The following is a 10,016-nucleotide window of genomic DNA, read 5'->3' as shown; positions in this document are numbered from 1 at the left end:
GCATCACACCGGAAATAAGTAGAGAGGTTGCCCGTCAGTGTGAACTCCTCCCTTCCGTCGTCTGATTGGTCAGATTGCCCTTTCGCAAGGACTTCTGGGTTGGCAAAGTGCGCGAAGCCTGCTGCAGTGCGGGCTTCGCTGAAGACCGCATCAAGGGGGCAAAGGAGGCGCTGATGAGCACACTTCAAAGCGTAAAAATGACAGATGGGACACCCTTCGGACTCGTGGACTAAGCGAGCACGCGCAATTTAAGGCCACGAGACCGAAAGTCCACATGAAGTGCGCCATTTGGGACAGGGCCAAACTAGAACTAGTCTGACACTGATGACATCATCATTAAGTGACAGTCTCTTAAAGGAGCCAGCACACATTATTTCTATCACATATCAACACACTTTGCCTATAGTTTTCTTAATAAATGTCCAGTGAAACAGTTTGAAAAGTGACGTGAACAGAGTGTGGGTCATCCTGAAGAAGATATTGTTAAAATGTTCTTGTTACATGTTAAGAATTTTGAATAATAGCAATGTAAAAATGCTGCATGTTGATGTATGGTTGACAGACTTTGCTTATAGTTTTCTTAACAAATGTCCAGTGAAACAGTTTGAAAAGTGACATGAACAGAGTGTGGGTCATCCTAAAGAAGATATTGTTAAAATGTTCTTGTTACGCGTTAAGAATTTTGAATAATAGCAATGTAAAAATGCTGCATGTTGATGTATGGTTGCCAGACTTTGCCTATAGTTTTCTTAATAAATGTCCAGTGAAACAGTTTGAAAAGTGACATGAACAGAGTGTGGGTCATCCTAAAGAAGATATTGTTAAATGTTCTTGTTACATGTTAAGAATTTTGAATAATAGCAATGTAAAAATCCTGCATGTTGATGTATGGTTGACAGACTTTGCCTATAGTTTTCTTAATAAATGTCTAGTGAAACAGTTTGAAAAGTGACGTGAACAGAGTGTGGGTCATCCTAAAGAAGATATTGTTAAAATGTTCTTGTTACATGTTAAGAATTTTGAATAATAGCAATGTAAAAATGCTGCATGTTGATGTATGGTTGATGTATGGTTGCCAGACTTTGCCTATAGTTTTCTTAATAAATGTCCAGTGAAACAGTTTGAAAAGTGACATGAACAGAGTGTGGGTCATCCTAAAGAAGATATTGTTAAAATGTTCTTGTTACACGTTAAGAATTTTGAATAATAGCAATGTAAAAATGCTGCATGTTGATGTATGGTTGATGTATGGTTGCCAGTGTAACATCTGGGTGGACGTCCACTGGAGGTCTCTTCAGTCTGGGTCGTTAACGGTTTCATGCTGTGACCCTAGAATGAGTTTTGTCACTAGGTCTGCTCGGACGCTTTCATCAGAAGATCCTAATCTCCTGATAACACACATTTCCAGACCTATTGACTCTCTCTCTGGCTGTTTTATTGTGCCAATCTAAGCAAATTAACACCTCAAAGCAAACTTCAAACCGTGAGCAGAGACGAAGCAGCCATGACACAAAAATGTGTCTGTCTCACACAGGGACGGATTATGGCGATGATGTGCCCTGGGCACGGATGTCTCAAAGGCCCCCTTTACCAATTTTTTGGGCAACAGCGTTGCACGTGTATGCACAGGGCTCAAGTGTTGGTTCGCCTCTGCCTGTATGCCCCATTTTACAGGATTAACAATGGCACTAATACACGGGGAGAGAATGCACACAATATTCTGTACTTTCACACCACAAATTGGTTTATTTATATCTTACCAGTATCTGTCAACATACATACTGTACAACATACTCAATCAAAAAGATTCTGACCTCTCCAAATCATATCACAGGAGAAAATTCCATAAATATTTTACATTTCTACATTTAGCAGACATTTCATTACATTTCACAGTCGTTCACCACAGGCATTTAGGGGCTGGAAACACCAAAACTTTTTTTCAGCCGAGCGCTTTGGTAGCTGTAAGCCGGTTGGTTGCTGTGGTAATGTCCCGCCCCTCCTCCACTTGAATTGGACGGCCGTGTGAGAACTGACATTGACGAGCGGAGATTTCACTCAAAGTTGAATATTTTTGAACTCTCAGCGCTGAGTGCGGAAAAAACCCAGAGTGCCGGTTTTCAGCGCGGAAAAAACCCGCTAGCTGCTTACTTATTTGAAAAACGCAGAGTTTCCATTGGAATCAATTGAAAACATGCGCTGGCCGCGGGCGTAAAAGCTTTGTGTGTCCAGCCCCTAAAGACAGTGAATTTATACGTCCTTGACACATTTTGATTCTTAGTTCGTTTTTTACTCTTGCCATTAGAGAAAATGAACGTTCTCCTTCACAGTTGCTGACTGGCAGGGTGAGGAAAAGCTGTCCTTTTGTGCTTTCTTATCATTGATCCACTTGGTTGTGGTTTTAAACTCATTTTTGTTTTGGTTTTTGAGTAACCATCTTCTGCGCGTGACTTTTATATTACGCAATGCTTTTCACTCGCCTCTAGATGTCTCTCTCAACAGCGCAGCAATAGATTAAAATTATTTATTTGATTTATTTACTAGTTAATACTTTGCAACTGCAAAAAAACTACATTATTCTTCAATATTTAACACAACTTTACTGAACATAAAATTAAAATTAAAATATTTATTTGAAAATAATAGACACAGTAAATTTGACAGGGCCCCCTGCTGGCCCAGTGCCCTGGGCAAGTGCCCAGTAGGCCCGTGCGTTAATCCGTGCCTGGTCTCACAGCTAAGACCAAAATAAATTGGTTTAAATTGTATATATTATATATCCTTGTATTGCATGTTTGTATCTGTAATGAACCACTTTCTTGTAACACTATAGGGATGCTTTGTTCATCTTAGCATGTCTCATAATTCACATTCATGAGATTACTATTTGATGTGTGTTTCAAACCATACCTTGTTTACACTCTTAATAATCCCCTTTTCCTTTCCTGATCAATGATGTGCATCATCTGACCATGACTGATATCAAACTTGTTAAATATTAATCAAAATTATTATTTAACAAAAACTTTAGCATAGTCCATCTATGCAAATGAGTCTGGTAAAACAAAGACGAAGTTTTCCTACTCTATCAACACCCTTTTGGATTGGTCATCTGAACTTCAAGGGGTTGGTCTAAACTCAGGTTAAGAGGCCTGCACCCCAATTCATCAACGCTCATCAGCACACAGTTGGCCTACAGTTCTCGACGACACGCCGTTCACGGCGTGGAGCTGAGCCCCCAGCTCAGCTCCCAGCTCAGCTTCCTGCTGTGGGACCCCTATCCTTCTATTTTCACGGGCACCCTGACACTTGGACAAACTTTATCAAATTGGACAAATTAATCGCCACAGATTAACCAGACCGACGGATTAACCCAAAAAGGAACAACTCCTAGGGACACCTCCAAGGACTCCGTCACGTGACCACAAACTCAGGAACTCTCTTCCTCGCATACGCGCCCATACAGCTGGACGTACACACGTGTCTCACAAAAGCCAAACGCAAGTATCGCTTGTTCATTCGCTGTAAAAAGTTATTGCCCCTTTTAATTAAGGTGATTCTTAGATTTCTGATGATTTGTGCAGAGGTTAAGTCTATAGTGATATTGCCCTTCCTTTACTCTCTCTCTCTTAATTTTCCATTCTTTCTCTTTTTATATATGTTTCTTGTTTGTTGTTTGTATGTATAGTTAGTCTTGTGTGTTTTTGTAGTGTAACGTAGTTTAATAAACCGGTTTTGCATTTCACAATTGAATTGTTTCTGTGTTCAATGCTCATGAAATAAATGTCACTTAATCTGCCGTTAAGATCTTAAAGCTACATGCTTAAAAATACTTTATAGCAGTAAGAATGTTATTTTCTAAAGGCCACGGAATTAACTTCTTAAATGTACAATTATGAGTATTTGCTGGACAAATACATGAATTAATTGTTATTATTATTCTGCTAAATCAGTTTAAAATCTTAATAATTTGTATAATTAATTACAGTTAATTGTACTTATTATTCCATTTGAGCTAAATATGGGAATTTCCCCAAATTCCCTTGAATTCCCGTAGTGTTTCGGTCGGTGGTTTATGGTGTTTTAAATAACGCCGTTCTCCTCCTCCTGCTGATTCGCTACATATTAATGGTGGAGAAAGCGCGGGCAGATTTAAACATTATTTCTGAGCAAAAACAGTTAACAGGTTAAATGTGTTTTGCATTGTGTGAATGAAAAGAACTATCAGCTATAACTGTGTTCGTTCTTATATTGGTATGAATGAAAATGTAATTTCCTGTATCATTTTCAGGACATAACAGACTCGCGCCCCTGTTATGTATAGTTAACTGCAGTCTTTAAGGTAACCGCATTACCGTCTGATTCCGCCTGATAAAGAGTATAATTCCTTTATTTAGAGCGAAGCGGTGGTGGAGTGAGTACTCCCATCTGATAAGGCCTTTTTGTTATCTCCAGGAAATTATTTACAATTTGAGAAGCTGTCTATTGTATTTTTCCATTTTATTCACGTACGTGGATTTTTTTTTAATTGTAAGCACCGAGGGTAAGACTTTTCAATTTTAAAGGAGATAAACCTTGATCAAGTAACTTATGTCAACGGAGAAGAAAGCCCGTTAGACTTTTATTTATTGTGTGTCCCGGTAACGTAAGCCAAAACTGGCACCGGACGAACACAGCTCAAATTACATCCGTCGTCTTAGCAACGCAGCGGTCGCCGATGTAATTATTGTATGGAAGCGAATCTTTGTCAGTTTAAAGCGTACTACCTAGTTCTAACACTAGATGTCAGTCTTGAGTGTCTAACACTTCTCCTTCTCTCTCACTTTACGCCTGACTTCCGCTTTCTTTGTTTGTTGGGCGAAATATCGCCATCTGGTGGGGAAAGCTCGTTTGGTCCTCTCATAAACTCTTTTGGGAGTGTATGACAGGAGTCAAACTGGGATTTTTGACCTTACTTTGATAACTAGGTTATTCTACTACTTTGTAGTTTTATTTCCTACATATTGAATGTTATGGTCTTAAATTATAAAAAATAATTAATATTGCTATGCCTTTATTAAGTTATTATTTCTTTATTTAAATTTTTATTTTATTTTGATTTATTTTATTTCATTTTTGCTGTTCTCTCCCGCTCCTTACTTTCCTATTCTCTTTTCTATTGTAGAGATTGTATTTTAATTAAGTTTAAATTTAAATTTAATGCAGTTTGATTTATTTTAAATTTTAATTGAATTAATTCTTTACTGTGAATAGAATCTAGCCCCATAAGTCCCATTCTCAGTGAATTCATTTATGTTTTAACTGGTGCAATAGGATAAGCCCCCTGTCCCTCGCAAGTTGGGCCTAGCCCAGCCACTCTAGCTAAGCCACTTCCCTAGCTCGCATGACTTCATAGTGCCCTCTCCCTGTAAGGCCCTGTCATTAAATCTAGGGTAGAGAACCTGCTAAGCTAAAACAGGGACTTCCTTCTCATAACTATTTTCATCTCTTATCCTTTTCATTTCTCAGCCTTTTGACTTTGTCTGTTTGGCTGTCTTATTTTATTTTCAGTTTATTTATTTATTTATTTTTAATCTCTTTTTTTTAATCCATTTTATTTTATTTGTTTTATTTTCAGTAATTTATCTTTCTCACCTTCTATTTGTTTTTTATTTAATTTAATTTTATCTTATAATTAATTAACTTTAATTATTTTGATCTTATTTTATTTTGGGCTGAAAAACCATATCTGCACAAACCATGAGAAAATGTATTAGTAATGCGAACAAATAACCAAATGTCTGAAGCGACCAATAGGTTAAAACACATCGTCCAATCACTAAATTTTTTCCCTTTTTACCCACACTTATTATCTGTGCCGCCGAAGCAAGGCCCCGATAATAGTTTTATTTGTGCCACTAGCTGATCACGTCAGTTAGACCCACATAGCCCATATTTTTTTTTATTAATTTTAGCTCGTTAAAATTCTTCGGACTTGTATTGGCTCTTTGTGTTTTGTCACCCACCAGTGCGCCAACGTGTCCAGATCACCCAGCCCTGCCAACCACTGTGACCAGCTGGAGGCATGGCTCAACGATCCGACATCTGACCTCCTGCCCAATGTCGCCAACGATCTGCAGCGCCGAGACCGAGAGCAACGGGATGGCAACCTGGACGAGATCATAGCCCGTGATTCAACACAGAACTACAGCCACAAGGAGATGGCAAGGATCACAGGTGCCATCGCTCACAACCTCATCATCCAGCTAAAGCGGGACGAAAGGAACGTCGCCTACCTGGAACAGGATGCAGCAACGCTAAAGCTCCAAGCAAAGGAAGCCTGGAGGAATCAGGAGGACGCGCAGACTCGTCTAGATCGGCTGACACAGGAATCCAAGGATCAGCAGCAGCTGATTGAGGAGGAACACAAGAGGATAAAGAATGAGGCGGGACAACTTCACAAGGCCATCTCGCAACTCCACACAGACACCGAGCACAGAGAGCAGCAGGAAAAGACCGCCAAAGAGGAGCTGGGAAAGCTCCTGCAGGGCAAAAGTCTTCTGGTAAGAGCCAAGGCAGAACAGAAAAAACGTGATGCCAAGTCCAAGGCCTACGAAAACCACCTGCAAGCTGCTCAAGCTGAAATTCAAGTTCTTGTTCAGCAACATCACCAACCTAAGGACGAACGTGATTCCGTCCAAAAAGAACTTTTATATGGTTTCAGAATGCAAGCTGAACCATTGAGAGAGAAAGCATCATTCTCCTCTCATCCAATCAGTGTCTCTGCACTCCCCCACCAAAGTTTCCTGCTGAAAAAGAGGGGGGTGAGAGCCCACTGTTAAGAACTTTGCCAGCCAGCGTCCACAACCCTCTCACAAGAACACAAGGGGGGTGGGGCTAACACCTTTCCCAATGATGTCTACAGACACATGGCGTGGCCCAAAGACCTTGACAAGCTGGCTAGAAACAGTCCAACATTTAGTCCAAACACTGCAGGTGTCCATGACATCCACGCTTACCTGCAAAACATTGACTTTTATGTGCACACGCTGCCGAATGTAACCACGAGAGACCAGCTGTATCTGCTATGGATTACTTCCAGCCATTAGGTGAGGAGCTTCCTGGACCGGCAGTCAGAAAGTGTCAAGTTGGATTATAAGGAGCTGCAAATGGCCTTGATAGAAGAGTTTTCAGATCCAGAATCACAATGAGGACTAATCGCTGCAATGGACTTAAAACAAAGCAGAAATGAAACTCCACAGGCCTACTACTACAACTGACTTTCAGTCTACTCCAGCTCACAAAACGAGCCAAGAATGGAGGAAACATCAAGATCCTCCCCCTGCAAAGCTTTATTTTACCGTAATGCAACACTTAGGATTTATGGCCTACCCTCACCTGACGACAACCAGACAGCCGCAGGACTTCGTCCATAAAGCCTACGGTAAACAAAAGCCACCTCTGAAAAGACTGTCATCCTTTCTTTCTCTGAAAATTACCAAAAACGGCCACTGGAAATCGAACAACAGCGCCACAGTGAAGGACATTTCAGCAGAGAGCCAAGAGGATCGAAGGACTTCAAAGCCAAGATCATCAGACAGCCAGAGGACAGCGTCCATGGAAACCATCCTGCACCTGTCAGAATGAGAAGTCCAAACAGTCAACAGATGGACCAGGTTCGACACACAGTGAACAAAGCTAAGTCTGAACTGTCACAAAAGCAAAGCGACACATACACATCTGAGTCAGCAGAGATTTTGAAAATAGTGAAGAAGTCAAATCCAAAAGGAGGCCTCACAAGGAGAACCGCGAGGATTAACCGAACTATTTATCACTAGCCGCAGCACTGGAATACAGCAAGAACTTTCCAGAAAACCCTCCTGCAAGCAACGCTTAAATCTCTGCCACTCATCACGTTACCATCGATCCAGTCATCGCAAAAATCAGAGACTTTGGCACACAAACTGTATTTCAAACATCAACCAGTCAGATTCAGCAGGTACCAGAAAAGTGCTGTGTTAGACATCTGTTTCCCTACAGAATCACTGAAGACCAGCCTTAACTGCCTTCCAGTTACCACACAAAACCTGGTACTAAGGCCCTGGGAAACCTGAATGAGAGAGGAGTAGCTAAAAGACTCTATTTAGCAACCACCGTGAAACACAAGGTCAGATTGGAAACCCTCGCCAACACTGGAGCTGATCTAATGCTGATGTCATTCCAGCTTTTCACAAGACTCCAGAACAATGAAGCACAAGATCTGACCCTCAACCCACAAAGGTGTATGCTGAATATGCAGTCTCACAGCCAAACTGCAACAGGTGCTTTCCATCCACCTGACCATCGGTCCTATGAGACTTCTACACCCTGTGTAAATCTCACCAGTGGACACATATCCTCTTTTCATTGGCAAAGACTTATTAGATAGTTTTGAGCCTTTAACAGACTTTAAAAAGTAAAAATTAGGGCTCAGGTAAGAGAACTTCTACCTTTTCACTCAGAAAATCATCTGAAGTACATTGCCAAGTCACAAAGTTATGGATTACCCAGCAGCCAGTCGCGAGAACATCGTTTCAGACCAAAAGTTCAAGTTCACTGTTGTGCACATTACAAACAGCCCACCCACCCGCCCAACTGTGATTGCGCTGACCTGCGGCCAACACACGCCCACCACCACAGTGCCCATCACATAGCCACTTACACTGGCTCCACATATCTCAAACAGTGACATAGCTGCATTACATGCCTCCGACACCACCATACAAGCTATGTCAACCACCTCTCAGACCCCTCCACCTGCCCTATCATGAACTCTGACCTCATTGCTACACCAGCCCTTAAATGTCTTAACGACATGTAACACCTGCTGCATATACAACACCACATCCTCTTATATGTCCCTGACGACCGCACTACACCTAAGCATGTGGTTCTTCATTGACATAGGGGGGTCCTACAGATGTATGCGCATGACACAGCATGTGCCAGACACCAAGTCGCAAGAGCCACGTGCAAACCACTGAAACAGCTGGCATACTGGCCCTGGATGCAGCAGGACTTAGCAGAATGCATCAAAGGATGCCTGGTTTGCTGCTAACTACAATCGGCTAACCCAAACCACAGAGCACCACTGCAAAGAACAGGTGCTAATTTTGGTCAGACTTTAAGACTTTTAGGCTGGGTAAACTGCTACCCAGGTCGACGAGGGGCAACAAACATTTACTCATGGTTATTTGCCAATTCACACAGTGGGTCGAGCCTCCCAGCACCCAATGACACTGCTCAAAACACAGCACCTCTACACATGATCCACATCTTCGCCAGGTTCGAACTGCCACTGAGAGTCAACTCAGATAGAGGTACCCATTTCACCGCTGAAATTATTAAAGATGTGTGGAAACCCCTAGGCGCACACGCCCAACTCCACATCAGCATCATCCCTCCTCATCGGACCAAGTGAAAGAACCAAGCAGACTGTGGCTAGCATGTCAAAGAAATGTGTCTCAGCAAATCAGATGGACTGGGATCAGAAACTCCCCTTTAGTGTTATGGCTATCAGATCGACCCCAAATTAATTTACTGGTATGTCTCCCTTCAAACCATTGACGGGACGGCAGATGACACTGCCAGTACACCTGTTGTACCAACCTTGAGATTCCAATATCATCACAGCCAACACCACTCACCAGAATCCCAATGAACTTCACAGGCATCTGGAACCCTTCACTTCTGCCCGGGAACAGCTACAGAAGATGGCTGAGGGCTAGAAGGCATACTACGACTGGAAGTCATCATGAGAGGAACTGGACATGGATGACGATGTTTGGTACAACAGCTTTGCACAGCCACTTCACACAACTCACCAGTGACTGTCAAAGGAAGTTCTGCCACGCTGGACAGGACCCCATCAGATTGTGGACAAAATCTCTGCTGTTGCATACCAGACCAGGATGGACAGGGAGCAGAAAGAAACAATCTTCAGATGGGTCCATCATAACACAACCAACACACTAAACATTGAGGCATAACAGAAAAGG

Source organism: Paramisgurnus dabryanus, chromosome 5 (genome assembly GCF_030506205.2).
Source record: "Paramisgurnus dabryanus chromosome 5, PD_genome_1.1, whole genome shotgun sequence".
Lineage (NCBI taxonomy): Eukaryota > Metazoa > Chordata > Actinopteri > Cypriniformes > Cobitidae > Paramisgurnus > Paramisgurnus dabryanus.
This window is presented reverse-complemented; position numbering follows the sequence as displayed.